This window comes from Ursus maritimus, unplaced genomic scaffold (assembly GCF_017311325.1).
Source record: "Ursus maritimus isolate PB19 unplaced genomic scaffold, ASM1731132v1 scaffold_5, whole genome shotgun sequence".
Taxonomy (NCBI): domain Eukaryota; kingdom Metazoa; phylum Chordata; class Mammalia; order Carnivora; family Ursidae; genus Ursus; species Ursus maritimus.
In genome coordinates, this window is record NW_024426663.1 from 64,838,709 (window position 1) to 64,859,388 (window position 20,680).

At 43.1% G+C, this 20,680-nt stretch overlaps 1 long non-coding RNA gene across 1 annotated transcript; it reads left to right on the forward strand.

Moving 5' to 3' along the window:
* Positions 1-688: 688 nt before the first annotated feature.
* LOC103670520 lies at positions 689-19,107 on the forward strand. The gene is made up of 3 exons (XR_570581.2): positions 689-2,831; positions 16,407-16,551; positions 18,339-19,107. It is a non-coding gene; the product is annotated as an uncharacterized LOC103670520 (long non-coding RNA).
* Positions 19,108-20,680: the final 1,573 nt, after the last annotated feature.

The following is a 20,680-nucleotide window of genomic DNA, read 5'->3' on the forward strand; positions in this document are numbered from 1 at the left end:
TTCATTTAAACACAAAATTGCCTTTTCCTTTTAAAATCACATCACTGTAATTTTATCTATAATGAAATTCTTTTGTGAACTATTTTAATGAATTTGGATATTGTGAGTTACTTGGCTAGATTTTAATTTGAGCAGTATGATTTAGTCTTAGGAATTATAGAATATTAGAGCTGGCTAACTTTATACATTGTGTAGTCCTATGCCCTCATTTTATACAGGATGAGAAATCTGAGAGTTTCAGGGACTTAGTCTAAGGTAATACAGTCAGTCAGTCAGCTGTCAGACCAGGTTTTGCCCCCTACCCTGAATTTCCAGTACTACCTGGGCTCACGGTACGGATATTATTGTGTTATCTCACATACAACATCTTCAACCATTCTGGACTCAACACAGATTTGGGAGCAACTTAAAAAGCATTCCAAAGTGACAAGGGGGGGGGCCTTATAATCAAATAGCAGTGTTTATAATTTACAAATTTCTGGAACACATCTTACTTGATATTACTGAGCCTTGTGGCAGGCAGTATTCTAAGACGACCCTAATGAACCCTTGCCCTTGTCTAACTCCTTTGAGTGTGGGTGAAACTCATTGAATATGATGAAATATCACTGCTGTAATTATGATACATCAAATGGCAAAAGCAAGATTATACTGGTTGAGCCTAATCTAATCAGGTGAGCCCTCTAAAAGTAGAGCTCTCTCTGGCTGGTTGCAGAAGAAATCAGAGAGATGTGATCCAGCCAGCCTGAAGGAAGCAAACATCAATGTGGTAAACTTCCTAGTGGGGCCACATGGCAAGAAACTGGGTGGCTGCTTGGAACTGAGAGCAGTTATTGGCCAGCAGCTGGCAGGAACATGGGGACGTCAGTCCTACAGCTTCAAGAAACGAATTCTGTCAACAATCATTGAGCCTAGAAGAGGAACCTAAGTCCAGTATGAGAACCAGAGTCCAGAATAACATTGATTTCAGCTGAGTGAAACTCCGATCAGAGCATCCAGCCACACTATGCCTATATTTCTGATCTAAAGAAACTGCAATAATAAATGTGTGCTGTTTCAAGCTGCTCAATTTGTGGTAAATTGTTACACAGCAATAGAGATCTGATAGAAGTCCCTATGACACTGAAACACAATGCCAGGTGGTGGGAGTACAAGACTGAATGGGTCCATGTCTTAGACCACCACTGTCTTTTGGGGAGCAAGGACAGTAAGTTAATAAAGCACTACAACATAGTGCAGTGATGGCTGGAACTGAGATATATATAAAACAGCACAGCGGCCAGATGAGGAAAGTAGCAAAAAGTCTTCAGAGAAAATTAAACTTAATCTAGGTTTTGATGGTTTAATAGAAGCAATAGAGCAGGGCTGAGAAGGAGGAGGAGGTTCCATCCTAAAGGAACAGCATATGGAAGATAAGAGTATGCAGGGCTTGGCATATTTAGAAAAGAGCGTGGTTCTGTGTGGCCGGAGTGAAGGGGAAGGGAGTAAAGGAGATGCAACCAAGTAGATTGGGATGCACACTGAAGAACCTCAGGTAATGGGATTTTCCCTGCTTGTAACCACGCCCTCCTTTCCTTCCTGCCCTCCTCCAGAGTAAGCCCTCTGGCTCCTGGTTCTTCAGCGGCATCTCTCTACCCCGCCTGCCTTGGTCCTTGTAGTCTTCAAGCATGCTAAGTCCAGCAGCACTCTCCAGTAACCCTGCAGGACATTCGTATCTTCAAGATAACTGGGGAGAAGAGGCCACAGAGAAGATGGCCCACTTGTGTGGCTGGGCATCCTGTGTTCCTCCCTGCTCCAGGCACCCTGAGAGCTGTGTGCTCCCCCCGACCCCCATGTCCTAGGGTTGTTGATCCTTCTCCTGGGCCACCAGTTGGAAAAATTCCAAGAGTTTCAGAGTCTGTTGAGCTAAGATACAATCCATGGGCTGGCCTGACAGCCTGGAAGTTTTTGGAGCACTTCCTGCCTGAGTATAAGCACATGGTTATAGGTGTACAGGAAGTGCAGAGGCTTCATCCAAACAACAGATTTCTGACATTAGAATTTCAAACAAGTAAACAAAAACCCATTGATCCTTATAGGGGGTTAAAGTGTTGGCTGGACCCAGCCTGGACCTAGTTAAAGGAGTTACTAGATCACATAAAGACTGTTGGAGACCAAGGAGACAAGATACTTGAAGGATTTTTTTTTTTAAAGAAAGATGTGCTCTCACTCTTCACCAAAGTAAAAGATTGTCAAGTAATGTCAAGAGAAATGGACATAAGTGGGGCTCATCAGAAAGCTTGATGTGTGTCCCAAGGTAGAAGAACACAACGGCCTAACTCCCTGCTGGCAAGTCACGTGAGAGATGAGCTAGCAAGCCACTCCTGCTGCAGAGTGAAGGAGAGCTGCTGTTGCTCTGAGTTTGTCCAGAAGAATGTGCGTGGATGTTTCTTCATAGATCAAGTGTTGGCCAAACATGAGAGAGAGGGCTGGCCAGGGGAGCCTCGGGAGAGAAGCAGAGGTAGAATCCTGGGCTCCTATGTGCTGAGGATGTGAGCTGCTGCTCATGTGGAGAGCGCGTCTGCCTAAATCAAGGGAACTGCAGGCGAGACACCTCCCAAGAACCCCTGAAAAGCCTCTGTGAAATGTCTGCTTTAAATGGTTACCAGGCCCGGAGAGCTGGAGATCATCTTACAACTTCAGCACTTGCTGACAACACTCCTGCCCCTGACCACTTCTTTTGCCTTCCCCCATCCCAAACCTAGAAGAACCAGAGCTTCTAGGAGCAAGGGAAGAAGGGCCTTCCCCTTCCACAGCATCCCACTGGCACGTGGCTTCACAGTGCACTACAGGTAAGACAACTTTAAAGCAAGTTCTAAGTTTTGATTCTGACATAGGAACAGACACACAAAACCCAGTGTGAAGTGACCATGGGCCCTTCTGTTGTCTGACGATGCTCGAAAGAATCCTGACACTTCTTACTGTTTTTCATTTTTATCCTGAACAGAGTAAGAAATTCCCCATTGAACACATCTTACAGGGAGAGCAGGACACATAAATAAAGATGCTCTCTGATTGTACTCCATAGCCAGAGTATTGATTATATGGGCTGAATGGTGTTTTTTGCCTATAAATCTTCAATCAATTCACATTGGAGAGAGGAATGTGGTCATGTGACTAAGAATCCTGGAGACCTACAGCAGTATCTCTCTCCCAACAGCTGAAAAATAGAAAGGCAGATATCTAGAAACGTGGCATCTGAAAGGTGCTTTCATTTTCCCACTGTTAAGTATCAGACAATGTATAGTCACTTATTATAGTCATCTTCATACTTTCCCTTTTGTGAAATTATGTTTGCAGGTTATCAGTTTGTTTTTTCATAAAGACTAATTTTGACACAAGAAGTTCATCATAATATTCACCCACTCCCAAAGGAAATAGTAACATAAACTTCTCTTTTTTTCCCTAAGCTAATGCTTTAAAATGGAGTGGAATAAACACTGAGTTGGGGACTGCATGTTGCTGCTCTTGGTTACAGTGCTGCTTTCTTCCAGATGTCTCATATAACATTAAAAGAGCTTACTGGAAAACATATCACTTAGGCCAATTTATTGCAGGAAGCAAGGGCTCACTCAGACTAGGGCTGTTCTGTTTGTTTATAATAAGGCAGCAACTCATGGAAATGTGACAATGGGAATCCTGGGCAGGCCTCAGGAAGTACCCTTAGAGAGCCACAGAAACGGAGCCAGCACCCCTTTTGCAGTACCTCGGCCTCTTTCTTTCCTTCTTCCCTCCTGACTCACCAGTTCCCCTAGTTACAGTATCTGCTTTCTCGTAACTGCAACTTGCTCATGCCCATCATTTCCGCTGATCCTTCTGTTCAGCAAGACAGTGGTCTGAATCTCTCAGCCCTGCTGTTCTGAAATACCAAAAGAGGGATTTTACTCACGTTATATTTTACAGCCAGCCACCCAAGTTGTGGTAGCTGATCGGAACAACAACAGAAGCCACCCTTGGGTCAGGCGCCCATCCTGGACCCAGTCAGGTCTGGGAGCCAAGATCAGATGGTATGCAAATCAGTCATTGCCCACTCAGCAGAGACCAAAGGCATGGCTGGCAATGGTCAGTAGCTGAGGTACACATGCAGAAAATTTAAGAGCATGTCACTCCATCATATTCAAGAGAAATCGAAAGGAATGGTTTGGTAAGTTGATTTATATCCTACTCATGGAGTGATGAGGATTTGAACCAGGGGAATGGGAGTTAGACAGAAAGAGATATCAGGACATGTTTGGCAGACAGGTTGACAAAACTTCAGGACTGACTGGAGGGCTGTGGAGGTGGGGGGAGGGTGAGTAGAAGGAAGCACAGAGTCTGGGATGACTGCTAGTCCTCTTGCTGGGGGTACTGGGTAAATCCTGGTACTTACTATCCCCTGACACAGAGTACAAAAGGAGGGGGAGATTAGTTTTCAGTTGTCCTTGGTGGATGGGAAAGATGGGACGTGGTGAATTTGCGATGCTTGTGGGATATCCAGGTAAAGATTAAAGCTGGAAGTTCAAATCAGAGGTCTGGGCTGGAGGTGCAGATTTGAGAGTCCCCAGAATATGGCTGAAACTGCATCCATCTGGCACTGGCAGAAAAAAGTGGGCTAGGACTAAGTCCTGAAAAATACCAAATTTGACCACACGGACAGAGGAAAAGCCAGTAAAGGAGAACGAGAATAAGAGGTGATAGGATGAGGAGTGGGGAAAGGTCATGCAATTAGTATTCTTTGCTTCCTTTGATTATATAATAGCTACCAGGGACTATTCTAAGCAGTGAGGATAGAGCAGCAGATAGACAGTCCAGGGTCCTTCTCACAGGCTTGCATTCTAGAGGGAGAGAGAAACAATAAAGTTATTACAGTGGAAAACAGCCATATCTTGAAAGTCAGAAAAGTTTTTCCCAGAATAGCTAACAGTATCTAATACCAAAAGAGCTAGGATGAGGAATTAAAAGATGACACTGGATTTGAAAATTAGGATAGGTCCTAATCCCAAGGACATGTGAATGTTACCTTATATAAAAGGGACTTTGCAGATCCATTAAGTTAAGGATCCTGAGATGGGGAAATTATCCTCAATTATCCAGGTGGGTCCTAAATGTAACCACAAGTGTCCTTGGCAGGGAGACAGAGGGACTACAGGAGAGGAAGCATATGATAGGACAAAGGAAGCAAGAGGCTGGAGTGTTACAAGAAAGGGGTCATGAGCTAAGGAATGCAGGTGGCCTCTAGAAGCTAGAAAAGGCAAAGAAAGTTTCTCCCCTAAAGCCATCAGAAGGAAGATACCGTGCTGACATCTTGACTATAGCCCAGTGAAAGTGATTTAGGACTTCAGGCCTATGGAACTGTAAAAGAATAAACTTGTGTTGTTTTACACCACCAAGTTTGTCTTAATTTGTTACAGCAGCAATAAGAAACTAGTACAAATGGTAACTCAACTGTATTGAGAACAATTTTGGTGGGGGAAGGAAGAAGATACAGCCTGAAAGAAAACTGCAGTCTGATGATGAGTGGAAGGTTCAGAAAAGATTGCAGAGTATCTATCTTTCAGGAAGTTTTCAAACATATCTTGTTTAAAAAGACAACTAAGAGAACAAAAAGCATCAGAGAGAAGAGCTGAAGACCTGAATAACCAATTAGCTCAATACCCCAAAATGACAAGCCATGTCGGGAAGTACCATAACCTTCAGCCTACTTTAGAAGAGCTAAGCATTCGGGCGGCAGAGTTCAGGGGTTTCCAGAGTGACTGACACTGGAGAGTAAACCACGGCAACCCATCCTCATCCACAGACGCACGTATCGGACCCAGGTCTCTTGTTCACCACGGAGACCAGAATACTTTGACAATGTGACCCAAAATCTTGCACCTGGCACAGATCTTATATCTCTCTATTAACACCGAAATCCATGACAAACATTGAGGCACGGCCAACAGAGAATGGTCTCATCTGGCTGGTCTTTCATTTAGGTACTGATGGTCAGCATTTTACCTCCCTTCTCAGGTTCAGAAAGGATGAGTACCGAAGCCAAAGTACTTTGGAATTATAAAGGCTAGAAGGACACAAATCTTCAGGAAAAGAGGAAAACATTAAAATCATACAAAAGATGGAGAAGAAAAGCTCATAGAAGCAGTGCCAGCCAGTAGATTTGACACAATAAGAAGAATCCAGCCACAAACCCACACTGAGTGTCAAAGCCATCTTTCCCTCATGCCAGAATATTATATTTGAACTATTCCTGATGGAAAGCTTTCACCCTTAGAAACAAGGTAGGCCTAAGATTAATTGAAAGTTTTCTTAGTAATTCAGAAACACCAAGAAATAGAGAGGATTCAAGTTAAAGGCAAGTTCAGTCTATGGCTGCATTGTGCTACTCACAATTCAACAATGCAACCCAATTCCCCTGAGAAACCCTGATGGGTTTTACTGCAGCACTGCATTGCACAGAAGACCCCAGTAATGATCCCAGGTCCTCCTGACAAGGTCAACCCATGCCCTGCCCACTAAGGGAGGAAAGAGAGAGAAAAAACATAGAAACCACTTCCCTCAAAACTGGGTTTAAATGTATAAGTGCATCAAGGGACTAAGTTAAACTACCAGCTGAGAAACTCCCTTGTTTCTCGACCAGGCAAGGGAGGCAATGTCATATGTTCTTTGTTAGGAATGTAATGCTAAAAAGTAAAAATGGGCATCTATTCATGACCTAGTAAAAAGAGGTGTTAGAAGTTGGAAAGGAACTGCCAAAGGAGCTAAGTTTCAGAATTTAACTCCACCTCCCTCTATGTTCTCTTTGTAAAGTTAGCCTCAAAGTAAGGCCAGCATCACTCTTTTAAGGTTGGAGGAGATTAAGACATTCAGAAACCAGATTGTGGGATTTATTCCCATTGTGATTGCTGACTTCTAGTATCAGACTTTTGTTCTGCATGACAGCTCCCATCTTGCAAACTAGCAAGATTCTTGAATTTGGCAAGGATCCTACTCTGTGAAGCATTTTCAAGTTGGAGTTTTTAGCAATGTCACATTTCTCTAAGCCAGTAATAAAGAAAAGGTTGAGAGGGCAAAGGAAACCACGGAGTTCTCACCTAACAGCATAAAACAACCTCCCAGCTGGCAGGTACAGGCCAACACGTCCAGGGTGATCACAGTCTTGAGTAACCAAAGGTTTTTTTTTTTTTTTTTTTAAATCTCTTTACCTTACCAAGTAAGTGCAATAGCTAAAACGTAATTAGCTATTTCCCCCTTTCACTTGATTCACTTAAAGTGGTATTTTCTATTTGTATATGTGTGACTACATAAAAAACACAATATTGCATTTCTTGATATGTTTTATAACCTCTACACAAAGTGAGACCAAAGAATGCCTTCAAGAGAAATAAAGGACACTACTGTCATTCTACATAAATTTTCCAGGAGTAAGCAAGAGTGGAACAGATAATTACAAATACTGAGAAAGAAGCATCACTTTGCCAATGGCGCAGAGTCTACAATTATGTGCAATTCCCTACTTAGACTTTTTAGTTATGCTGAACATTGAAAAAAAAAAAAAGAAATGATTGGAAGGAGCAAAGAGAAAGGGGGAACTTGAAACACTGAAAGCAAGGAGTTCATTGAAATGGAGATGTTGCCTCACCCTAAGAGTTTGTAGTCCCACTGGCACCCCATTGTCATTTTTTTTTAAACCATGGATTTGGGATCCTTATAATCTTCCTTATTGTTTTGAAGTCAAGAATGGTTTCTTCTGCTCACAAAACATTATCACTGATTCACTGATATTTTTTTAATGTTCTGACTGGTTTTGCATATCTGGAAAAGATACATCTTCAACTGGTGGAAATAAATCTTTTTCTTCTCTGCCAAATCCATAATATGATCCTTTTCTATCACTGACAGCACCATCAGATAAGTAGACGTGCCCTGCTTGATTAGAAGTGTGCTGAGATTTTTAGTAGGAATGTAGTTAGAGACCCAGATTAAGACATGTTCAGCACACCCTACAAATTCTTTTCGGTTCTGTCCTAGAGGTGTCCCCTCAAGTCCCAGCTTGACTGTGGGACCCATTCAGGGCTGACATCCTCCCAAATTGGGTGTCCCAGGGAAGGGAGAGAGGAGAACTTTAAGATGGGTGGCAGCAAGTGATGTTTAGACAAGACTAGATGGGTAGAGGGTGTTGGTCTCTTCAGATCCCTAGGGTCTTCTCCAAGCCCTCACACTAGAGATGAGTTTACGCCAAAATAAGCTGGGGAGGGGGAGGCAAATCTGAAAGTGAGCAAACCATAGTATCACTCAAAGGCATCAGAAAATAAAGTTTGAGATTCTGCAACAGCACAGCCTTTTTTTCTTACTCCCTTTCATCATTTGTCAGTAAAATGTAGAACAGGAGAAGGGGAGTAACAGTGACACTACCTAGAGTTGTATGGTATTTTCTATTTTTCCTCAACTTCTATTTTTTAAACTCTGTGTTTTATTTTATTCTTTCAGCAATCTGTGATATAAATAGAGCAAGTATTATTATCCTTATTTTTGAGATGAGAACAGTGAAGCCCAGAAAGGGGAAGTGACCTCCATCAGGTCATGCAGTGAGTCAAAGACAGTCCAAGGAATAATACCCAGTTCTGCTCTCATTTAATCCAGACCATTTACCCTACTGGCTTTAAACATCCCTTTCCTCCTTCGTTCTCTGGTGGTGGTTCTCTTTTGAAAATGATCCCTCGCCAACTGTGACGTGAAGATGGATCCATGTTCAGAGGTGCGGAGAACTGTTGTTTAAAGGCCCCCCAAGGGGCCTGTTTCCATTGCTTACCTGCAAAGCCAATGTTTGAACCTGTGATGGAAGTCCCTTAGAGGTGTCTGCTGGGATTCCTCCCACCCGAGACTGCTGTAATTAGCTCTGCTAACAACTGTGATTGAACGGGGCTTGTTGTAGTCATTGTTCACTGACAGACACAGATACGAGCCACATCTCAGCAAGTGGTGTTCTAAATGGTGTTTCCTGCTTGGTTAAACTCATGTATGGCACTTGTCAGGGATGCTATTCCCAAAACCTGCTAGCAGCAGGCAGTGTCATTGCCAACGCCTTCCAGAGCCCATGAAGATTCCCAGGGAATGCAGTGCCATGCAGTGGGAGAGACTGTTTCTATTTGACCTTGCCCAAGATCTGGCTGCCCCTCCTTCCTATGGAAAACATAGGTGTGGCCTGGCATGATTAAGGGAAAAGGCAGTCTTTGTCTTCCTGATCCTGAAGACTCCCACATTTTCTGATCTCTCCTATAAGAACACTTTTAAGTGAAAGTTATAACATGCAGCCTATGCTTTTCTGAGACTGTGCTCTTATTAGAAGCAAAACAAAATGCTGCTTATGAACACCTGCCGGTGAGGACCAAGCCAAGAGGCAGCGTGGGCGTTGGATGAGAGGTGTTGCCCTGGCAGTAAATCCAAGTTGCTCACACCAAAGGAAGTGTTTCTAGGGAAGCTATCTGAGCAAGAGATAAATACTTAGTCATTCAGAGTAGGCCATAAATGAGTGCTTCTTCTCCAGCAACGGAAGGTCTGATTCCACAGAGCTTAAAAGATGGTTGGATAGCATTTCTTTCTTCAATCCATCCTTTTATTCACAATATACATCCCTTTGTTAAGAAATAAGAGTCTCTGTAATCAAACTCTTGTTGGCAAGTTGTTAGAGAACTACAATTTGTGTGGGTGGTGTTATTTTAACCATAGTTTTTGCATTATGATTCTAAATAACTTAATAAAAAAGGAACCAGGCCCTTGTATGTTCTAAAATACTGTGCTGTATATATGCTGTGCCTTCTTACCTACTCCCCAGAGCCACCAAGTTTTAAGATTTGACCTCTTAAGCATTTCGTCTCATCTGTCTCCTTGTTTCAGTGTTCAACACTCTTGGCACAGTCGAGGGCTTCATCAACTCTTGCCAACGTGTTGCACAAGCCCAGCCTCCTCAATGGTCTTCCCTGCTCACTGGCCTCCCAACCCCATCTCCCATCCACTTCATCACCACCTCCAATATCCTTCCAAATCACGGGCCTGATCAGACCACTCACCAACCCATCATGGCTCTCCACTGCCTACAAAAATAGAAGACCAAATCACAGAATTCAGCATGGTAGTAAAAGCCCTGACTCTAGTCCCCATGTACTGTACCATGCATATTTCCTAAATCCCATCAATTCCAGATTAACTGCCCTTGCATGAAAGCATCATCACTTTGACTGTATCTCTGAGCCTTCCCTCCTCACAAAATCACCCTTTTTGTCTCAACTCAACTGCCATGTCCTCCAGGAAATTTTCCACCTTTTCTTCCAATCCAAATGAATCAATCACTCTCTCCTCCAAGTTCGTACAGCACTAGATATATGTATATGTATATATATGCTTTACTAAGATACAGTTCACATACCACACAATCTACCTATTTAAAGTGTAAAATTTAACGGGGTTTTTTTAGTTACAGAGTTGTGTATCCATCACAATTTTAGAACATTTAAAAAAATTTTTTTTAGATTTTATTTGAGAAAGAGCACGCATGTGGGGGGGGAGGGAGAGAAAGAGAGCATGAGTGGGGGGAGGGCAGAAGGAGAGGGAGAAGCAGGCTCCCTGCTGAGCAGGGAGCCTGACATGAGGCTGGGATCATGACTTGAGCCGAAGGCAGACGCTTAAATGACTAAGCTATCCAGGTGCCCCACAATTTTAGAACATTTTAATCACCCCAAAAAGAAGCCCAGTACCCATTAAGAGTCCCTCCCCACCTCGCCCTTCCCCAGCCCTAAGCAATCATAATCTACTTTCTATCTCTATAGATTTGCCTATTAAGGCCATTTCATATAACTGGAATCACACAAAATGTGGTTCTTGGGGACTGGCTTTTTTCATTTACATATTTTTTTCAGAGCTCATCCATGTTTTAGCATGTATCAGTACTTCATTTCTTTTATTATTGAGTAAGAGTCTGATGTTTGGATATATTTATTCATTTTTCAATTAATGACATTTGGGTTGTTTCAACTTTTTAGCAATTATGAATAATGCCTCACATATACTTTGATTATCATTCAATATGTATGGCTTACTATTATAGGGTTTTTGTTTGTTTGGCCTGTGTCTGTTTTATCACTTGTTGATAAACTCGTATGGACAAAGAACATTATTCCACTCTGTAATTTCCACATGGCAAGTATTCAATAAATGTATGACGGATGGGTGAATGGGCAGGTATTAGAGGTTTTTACTGTTGATTGTTATACAAGGTACTCCAAATAAAAATAGAGTAGAATCAGTAACAAGCCAAGAAAAGACACAATAAATTTACCTAGTATATTATAACAAACCTGGGTGGTTCTTAAATAAACTTTAATCTCGGCCCTAGTTCCTGGAATTCCATACATGGATACCCAGTTGAGTCTTTCAGGGAGGCAGTTCATTTGCTAATAATAGTTGTGAACTAGGTAGACAGAAGCCGGGAAGACGCTAGACTTTTTCTCCTGAATTGACTCCATGGTGTCTTGTTGCTCTTGGCTTGTCTGAGGTTATTATTATAGTCTAGGATAGTGGTTCTCCACCCTGGCTGAGCATCAGAATCCCCTGTGGAGCTTTTACAAGATACAAATTATCTGGGTCCCGCCTCCCAGATTATGATTCTAAAGCTTGGGTAGGGGCCCAGGTGCTCACATGTTCTCAAAACTAGAAAGCCATTTCTGATGCACAGCCAGGTTCAAGAATTCCTACATCAAAAGTTGCCCTGAGGTTAAAAAGAATTAATCGTATAGAGCGTGTATGAGCACTTTACTCCTAGAGAGTATTTTACTCATCCTGGGATCACGCCCATTAATCCTACCTAATGTTTATAAGGCACTTTTTATTTGGAAAGAGCTTTACAGTCATCTTTTATTAGCTAGGCTTGCATGCTGGGTGACCTTGTACAAATCACATAATCCCTTTGTGTCTTAAATTTCCTCAAATGTAAACTGTTGGCGGTAATACTGACCCACTCTCAAGGGGTATTGTGGAGACGAATGGGGGACTTTAAGGCATTCAGCAAACATAAAAATGTTACATTCATGCTTATTAGACAGGTATGAAGTCCTAGTCACAGCCTTTCAAAATGAAAGAAATACCAAAATACACTTGAGCCTTTCCTGCAACCTTCATCATCTCAAAGATCCTTTCCCAACACCACATCAGGCAATGCTCCCTTTCCAGCAAGACTAATAAACTGACATAATCTATAGTCACAAAGAGAGACAGAGCTAATCATGGCAGCAAATATGTAAAACATCCCTGAAATAAACTTTGTTAACCTTCTCATTTATCATTCATAATGCAATTTAGAGATTATATCTAAAAAATACCCTCTTCTGAAAAAAATTCTTAGAAAATATTTGTGCATGTTCACACAAGACTTGAAGCTGATGCTATATACTCACTGTTGATGTGAAGCCTGAAGGCGCTTTCTAGTTTGCTGGTTGTTTTTTATACGGCTATATTTAGCCTCTTCTCATCTCTCCCACGTGGCTGAAAGAATATATGGTCAAAATGAGACTTTGAGACCTAGCTCAGGTTGGAGGTGGGTGAGATTGCGAGGCATAGGAAGTTTCCAAACTTGGAACCAAAGACAGGTCTTGTAAGGATAGTGACCCACAACTAAGGGCTCATTTGCAATGTATTTTCAGCTTCTTGGAAAAGGGAATCAGAAAACAGATACGGTTTTTCCTTTTTCCATTCGAAAGGGCCACAAAACTTTCAAGGGCCAGGTCCAATTATATATTCCAATTCATTTTCAAATGAATGATTTCTGTGCTTCTGAATGGGAATTAGTGCCCTCATCCCCACCACAGCTATGGTATGGTGAACTATGAACTAAACAAGCATGACCTTTCTGGGGGCACTTGACCTTGACTATGCTCTCTTCTCTTTGCACTCCATAGAGGTTTGGTTGTATTCCCAAGGGCAGCTGTCTGCTTTAGTTAAGCTTAGGACCTGCTAACAATTAAATTCTATTAAACAAATCTTTATTGAATATTTACGTCTGTGGATAGTACACTGTAGTGCTTACTATGGAGGCTACAAAAAGTTCCTTGGGTTCTTTTTGAGTTCTAACTCAATGACCTTGAGTCCTTTAGACAGGACAACACCAACAACCCCCCCAGAAAGACTCCCAAGGTAGTCAGTTGACATGATGGTTTTCAGAGGAATCCTAGATTGGCCTTCAGCAGACACCAAGATGAAATGTCATTAACTACTCACACAGTATTTTGCTACCTGCAATATCCTGTCAGACGTTGTTCAGAATTCAGAAATTCCTGTGAAAAGAGCCTCAGTGCAGGGAGTCTCACTGGTTGGGAAAGTCATCTATTATGCATAGTTATTGTTTTTAAAATAAGGTTAATTCTAGCATGTTTCTACATCAATCATCTTTCAGAGTTTCAGCATTTTTGCTGAACATCTTAAGGGGAGAAAGAACCACACAGGCTTCATTTCAATAGTTAGGAGAAATTAATGCTAATACATGCCTTCAATGGGATTCACTTTGGTATCCTGAACACTTTCTTCCATCAATATGGAAAATCCCCAGAAGTATGTACTGTGGATTTTTTCTCTGTAAAGAGATGCAAATGGTTACAATAAGTTGTATGATTTCCTCTGAGTCTTTCGAAGTCCCGTTTTCTCTGTATCTCAAGGTAAGCATCCCTGCTTTGCAGATCTAGAAGCCAAGAAAACATGGATTAGTTTCCTCACTTTCCTCAGTGAAACACAGACCACCTTGTCTCAGACCACTGCTCTCCTTGAAAGCACAGGAAAAACTTATGGCATTTTAAGACAGAGGAGAAATCAGATACAATTTTCTGGTCCAGTGCTTGTTTTAATGATCCTCACATGTTTACTTTCTTTCAACTTCTTTAAGAAATAAACAAACAAACAAAAAACATGGAAAAATATTCAACTATTTACTTGTGAATCTCTATGACTCAGATGATAAAATACAATCTGGGCAAAGCCAAACAAGGCCCAGAGGGTTGAGAGACAAGGAGAATGCTACACATTCGATTTCGGATTTTGAAATGCCCCGTTTCAGTGGTTTCCCGTTTGTCTTCATGTAGAGGGTCAACACTGGCCTCTCATTTGTAGCAGGTCTTTTGCTCTAGAGGAAGCCTTCTCTGGCTGATCACGGACAGGAATTTTCCAAAGAAACTCTTCCACAAAACCAGATTAATGAAAAGCACCCTATTTAACAAATGTGGAAACTTGCAGTTTCACTTTTTACGTCACCTAAGTACACACCCACCTCCTGAGAGCATCTCTTTATTTCTTTTTGGGAAGATTTAAATAAGGAATCTGTTTCCTTTCTAGGTATTTTTGGATTAATAATACTTCTCTCACTTGTATTTTAGTCCTGATGATTAAACAATAAAAATGCTAATTAGTAGCCTGTATCTTGAGAGGAAAAGCTATTTCTTGATGGGCAAAATTCAAGCTGAGATGGAGACCTCACAGGGCACTACGATAAATGGGTTGGGTTGAATCCTAACGGGAAAGGATTAGGGACCGAATTGACCAACTCCAGAGAGAGATTCTGGCTTAGCGGAGAGACTAAGCTGAGATCCGAATATATTACAGACACTCACAAGACTAAAGTTATACAAATGCAGACATTTATTGTTCATTGGAGAGCACAGAAAATAGGGGGAAACACCCTGTGTCTTTCTTTTTGACCCGCAGATGACTTTAGAAATCAAACAACTTATACGTTAAGAAATTAATTTTCTTTTTCTCCTATTTACTTTTCAGTTCTGGACAGACACTGAGGTAGGGTGAAGAGAACAGTGTTAGAAGGGCATCATAAGTACAATACCCAGAATCTGTACCCCTTCTTCCCATAAGTACCTATGAGAAAGTCAAAGGTGAGGCTTTCAAATTCCACATCTGTCAATTATTAGCTCCAGGGTGGTGGGCAAGTCTGAATTTCTAAATGCATTAGTTTTCTCATCCACTTGAGGAGGAAAAATAATATGTATCTCGTTGGAATGCTGTGAAGGTTAGAAAAGCCGATGTATGAGAAAACATCTGGAGACTAAGCGTATATTAGCACTCAGTACATGTTAGAATAATGAGGGAATGGAAGAAGTCAGAGAGGAGTCGAGCTCCCATTGCCCACAGGCTAAAATCTATATATTTAACCGGGTATTCAGTGTGCTAGAAAATCTGCTCCTTTCTCCTCACCAGCCCTTTTCTGACAACTGTCCTCCCGTAGTCAAACATTCTCCAGTACGCCTTGAATTTGCTCACCTTCCTGTCTCTGTCTCTCGCATTCTGACCACCCTCAGCCTCCATCTGCCAAAATGCTACCCATCTCTCAAGGGCCACATATCCCACTGTCTCCAGGAATCTTAGAGGACTCACCTTCTCCTCCTCTAAGCCCTGGTCCTGGTCCTTAACTGTCTAGAGACATAACCACAAAACACTTATTGCCCCAGCAGACTCCCTGCAAGGCAGAAACCACGTATACGGTTCCCATCACTGTGCACCCCACTCTGTGATGCCTTGCCAAGGGTAGGTGCTGAATAGATTTGTGATTGAATAAATGTACAATTTCTCACCCTGCCCCTGTTGCGCTCTTGGACAAAACACTTTGCCTCCTTCAGTCTCAGTTGCCTCAGCTGTGAACAGAGGATAACAGCATGGATGTACTCCCCAGGTGTGCTGGGAAGAATAAATGAATGACTGAAAAGCAATTTGAAAATGTAAAATGAAATGCTATATATAAATGTTACATAATCAAAATCATTTCCCTCTGTATTATGTTTTATTTGGCTTTATATCTTGGAGTCCTTTGTGGGTTTCACAATCTCACAGATGCAAAACCATCCACATTAGCACCTAAATTCTCTTGGGTAATAAACGACTGTGTGTATTATAGCTCACGGCTACTTCTCCCTGGCATACTTACACATGAATCTGTCATAATTTGGGGGTATTCATAATAACTAATGATACAATTCATTTCTAAGGGATAATCCATTTTTTTCCTTCTTTAGCCAGTTACTGTTCCCATACTGCTGCCTCAAGGGAATTAACTTCCATTAAACCCCAAATCCAGATGATGAGCACACTGTTTGGAAGCCGAAATTGAGGAGCTTACAGTCTGAGACCTGGAAAGTGGTTTGGGGTTTTGAAGCACTACTTGTTTTCTATGGCTCTTTTTGTCCCCAATTCTGAATCCCTCATTCCCTTTATTGTAATGTATGTGTTACCAAGTGCTCAATGCAGCCTCGTTTCCCAGGTGCAAGGAAAGACTGGATTAGCCCTTTCCACAAGAAAACGGGCAACGCTAGTTTAAAATACTATTACTAAAAGAGGCTTCTGACTTTTAGTCCACTGCAGGATATGAATCCTAGAATGGCCCCTTCACGAAGATAGCAACCCTCAGGAAGAAGAGACAGTAGCGACATAAGAGGGTGATTGTGAGCATCAAGCGAGTAATTTGATGAAAAGCCATGGAACAGGACAGGACACATGGTGAGTGTTCAGTAAATATTAGGAATTGTTGTTATTGGCAGATGGCCCATTATGAGCCCAGCCCTGTGCTAAGAATTACAGAGAGCTTCTCAGTTGAGATTCATAACAAGCCAATGAGAAAAAATTCAACACTCTTCATTCCCACCCCATTTGGCTCAGAGAAGCTCAGCACCTTGTCCAAGGTCTCAAAGTTAGGAAGCAATGGGAAGAAAATCCAACCTTCAGTCTATTGTGTTTCTAGAGCCCATATTCTTTGTCCTGTTTCTTAGACCACCCTACGGTTCTAAGGGTTGGGAGTCTATTTTTCCTCCCTTGTATATATGACCCTTCCTTTCCAAATTCCTCAGTGTTACTCATTCTGTTATGAAGTTTTAAAATTAAGAGTATTTTTCAACTTCTTCTAGTGGCCTTTTGACCAATGTATGTAGTTTTATGTATCATGCCATTTTTCTAAGACCATTCTAGTCTCTCATCAGACTTGTACTCATAGTGGCCTCCATTTTTAAGAAGTTCAGTGTAGTTTTTCTTCCAGGGCATGTATGAGGAGATCCTATCCCACGCATTTCTGTGACCACATTTTTACTTGGTTGGACCTGTGGCAATAACACTCACAGGGGGCACCTGCACTGTCATTTAAATGCATGAGACATCATTGTTTTGTGGGTGGTCACACCCTGGCTGCAGACATAATACCAGAGCAATCCCTCTGCTACAAAACATCTCCTAGTTGTGGTGTGCAAACTAACATCATACTTGAGTTTGCAACATCACCTACATGATATTTGGTCCTCTATATGGCAATTACTATTTCAAAGAACCTTATCATGAGTTATCTTTCCTCTCTGTGAGATTAATCAGAAGTATCGCTGCAGTTTCATAGTTGGGAAACTCAGGTATGGGAAGGTTAATGGCTTACCCGTAGTCTTAGAATGAACCTATAGCTAGCTGGCATTAGAATCTGCTGCTTTTGATTGCATTTCTTTGCTAAGGTCTTTAGCTCGGTCTGTTCAAATTCTGAATAATTTTCAAAGTGAATACTTCTTGAGAGAGGTGATGGAAATGGAAAAAGAGGGGAAAACAGTATTCACTTAAGCAAAGCTTCCAAAAACATTTGGTAATCAAAGAACAAGGATTGTGAGGGCCCTTTTTCCTCATTTCTATTTATAGAATGAAAGGACAATAATCCAATGAGATTAAAATGAACAGAAATTCCAAGTGTAGAGAGGAATTGTTCTGTCCACGCTGTTTTCCTATTTCAACATCATTTTGTTCTTTTCAACAGTCACTATTGCTATAAATGTCATGTATTTGCAGTGCTTTGTAACCACTGTCATCACGTCCCCCTAAGCAGCTAAACAGAGTGGGTCAGTTCTGCCACTGCGATTTTATAGTGAGGAAGCGAGAGTAAATGAAGGTTAAGCAGCACTCAAAGCTAGATTAGAACTCACAGCTCCTATCAGTCACATCCTTTAGAAATTTAGAAGGTTCCAAAATATTATGTCAGTGTCAGAGATGGGTGACAGTGCCTGAAGGCAAATTTGCTCACCACCCACACCACCACAAAAGGACCAGCCCTGCTTCCACGGTCTCACGACAAACTTCTCACTCCCAAGCCATTCCACGAACTTCCTCATCTCTTTGAGAGAAAAGAAAGTTCCTTCAGTGAAACAGGTTAATACTAAACAGGTGACTTCTATGTCCAGATTTCCATGGTTTTCTGTTTGCTTCATACAGATAGGACTATAATGAATTCTTACACAAGTAATAGATCTCCTTTTCCCTTGTAGAATATGGAGATGGCCAAAACTCAAGAGATCATTGGGAGAATGACAGCCAAAGGAAGAAGTCTGTGCCAGTGATAAACTCTTGTCAAATACCAATTTAAAAAGAAGATGGTATGAAAATGTGAATGAGTCTAGACGTGCTGTCTCTTACGTGTCATCCATTCTACAAAGGAAAATGGGACCAGTAACTTGTCCAAGAACCCGTGGACAATCATGTCTGTATGAAACAAACAGACGGAAAACCTTAGAAATCAGGAAACGGACATCTCTCGTCTAGTTCTAACTTCTTTCATAAAAACAAATTTCCTATTTCCTTTTTTCATCATCTAACATAAATACTATAGCGAGTACAGTCAACAGCCAATGTTTGGCTCCTATTACCAAGGTGATTTTTAAAATAATCACTAGCATCTGTGAAAAACCTTCACAAGGTGTGAATACGATAAACACTGTTGGCCAACTTTTTCTCTAGTTATATTTCCCCCCTGGATAGGGGTGGGGGGAAAAAAAGAATCCAAGGAAATACATTTTTTCCCCTGATCCTCCCATCCCAACCTAGGCAGAGACCTGGTGTGTATTCCATTCAGGTCATCTAGAGGTAATTCCTTGTGGGCAAATGCCATTCTCTCAAGACACTAAGCAGCATGGTAAGCAACTGTTGCAACTGAATGGAATGGACTCCCTTGCCTGTACCTGTCTTTCGATCCACTAAACGAGGAAGGGCTTAAATACATGCAATTTCTGCGTCACAAATCAATTTTCAGGGCCTACTAAGGACTGTCCAGACCCTGATTTTCTTGCCTGACAGCCTGCCTTATGGACCTTCCCCCACTGAGACAGGGAGCTGAGGAGACACCATTTGAGATTCAAACCAGGCCCAAGCTCACCTCAGAGCTATAGCCTACCCTGTGGTTGGGCCATTTCACTCCTTTTCAGCTACAAGCCTTTTGCCTTCCTTCTTGCCAGGGACTCTCATTAGAAATTGCTCATGAGAGCTGAGCAGGTCCTTAGGAGGTCCTTAGGAAGGCCAAGCTGCCACTGAATAATACCTGTAAAGGTCCACAGTCCCTCACACATGAGAAACTAAAACCTTCAGGACTTCTGAACCTGAGGGAGCCAATGGTCAGTGAGGAAAGTGTCAGCGCACCAGAAACCCTGACTCTTTTCCTGCCTTGCTGAACTTCGTTTTACTAACATGTTTTGAGTGCCTACGTAGGGCAGGCGCGGTTCCAGGTACACAGAGGCCACTATGCACCCAAAGCTACGCTCTGGGACTTGCTAACACTCTAGGCCTCAGCCTGGAAAGCAGCACGCAACCCTTTGCTGTTTGACTTGTTATACCCACAGCTCCGTAAGTGTGTAGCTGCAGCCAAGGAAAGGGCTTAAAAACAGGCTGAGGAGTCTATCCGCCGACAAAAGGAGCAACAGTGACCCGGCCTGCCAGAGCCCACAGAACCTTCTTCAGCCGAGACCGGTCCAGGGAGCTCAGGCTCCTCCGGTGCCCGCCGCTAGGGAGGTCCCTGAGCTCGGTCCAGGGACTTCGGAAGGGGTAGGGGCCGTGCGTGTGCACCGTGGGACCCATGTGGCTCGCTCGGAGGCGTTCCTGCCCTCGAGGATGGGCTCCGGGCCCTCTGGCGGACCAAAGGACAGCAGCAGGAGGAACCGCGCTGCGGCTGCCTCCCCACAGGGCAGCCCGACCTCCGATTGGGTCTCGGGGGCTCCGGCGCCGTGTAGCGCCCGAGCCTCCCTTTCGCCCCCGGGCTCTGCCCAAGTGCCTCAGGCGCTTTGGGTCGGGAAGGGCGCCAAGGCGCCTGGTAGGGTTCCCTGCTGCTGGTGGTATGAAAGAAGGGCTGAGGAGGGGGACGTGTAATGAACTTTCCAGGAGGGCCGCAGAGTCGGAGTTTCTTTCGGAAAGAACCACCAAACCGCAACCAGAACCTTTTCCAGGGAGTCCGGAGCTCCCAGTTTCGGGCCCGGGCCTCCAACTGTGACTGGGTGATGCGGCCCGGGACTCACCCTCTTTGGGTCTCGGTTTCCTCCGACAGCTGGAGCTCCTTCGGGGCCGCCAAGTTCGGCGTCTCCCGCGGACGCCAGGTGTGGGCGTTGTCGACCTGGAGTCGGTCCGCGCTGCGGCTGGGCTTCTCGCTCCACAGCTCGCCGACACGCCGCGACCCCTAGGGGTCTGGGTGGCCCCAAGCCTCTCTCAGCCAGGGCCTCCTGGGGCCGCCACTTCCCTCCCAAGGCGCCCGAATCCCGGAGCAGCTGCCCTCACAGCGGTAGTCCGCAACCCCGATTCCCCACTGCAGCCAACTTCCCCGCCGCCGGCGCGTCTCCGCGCCAGCCCT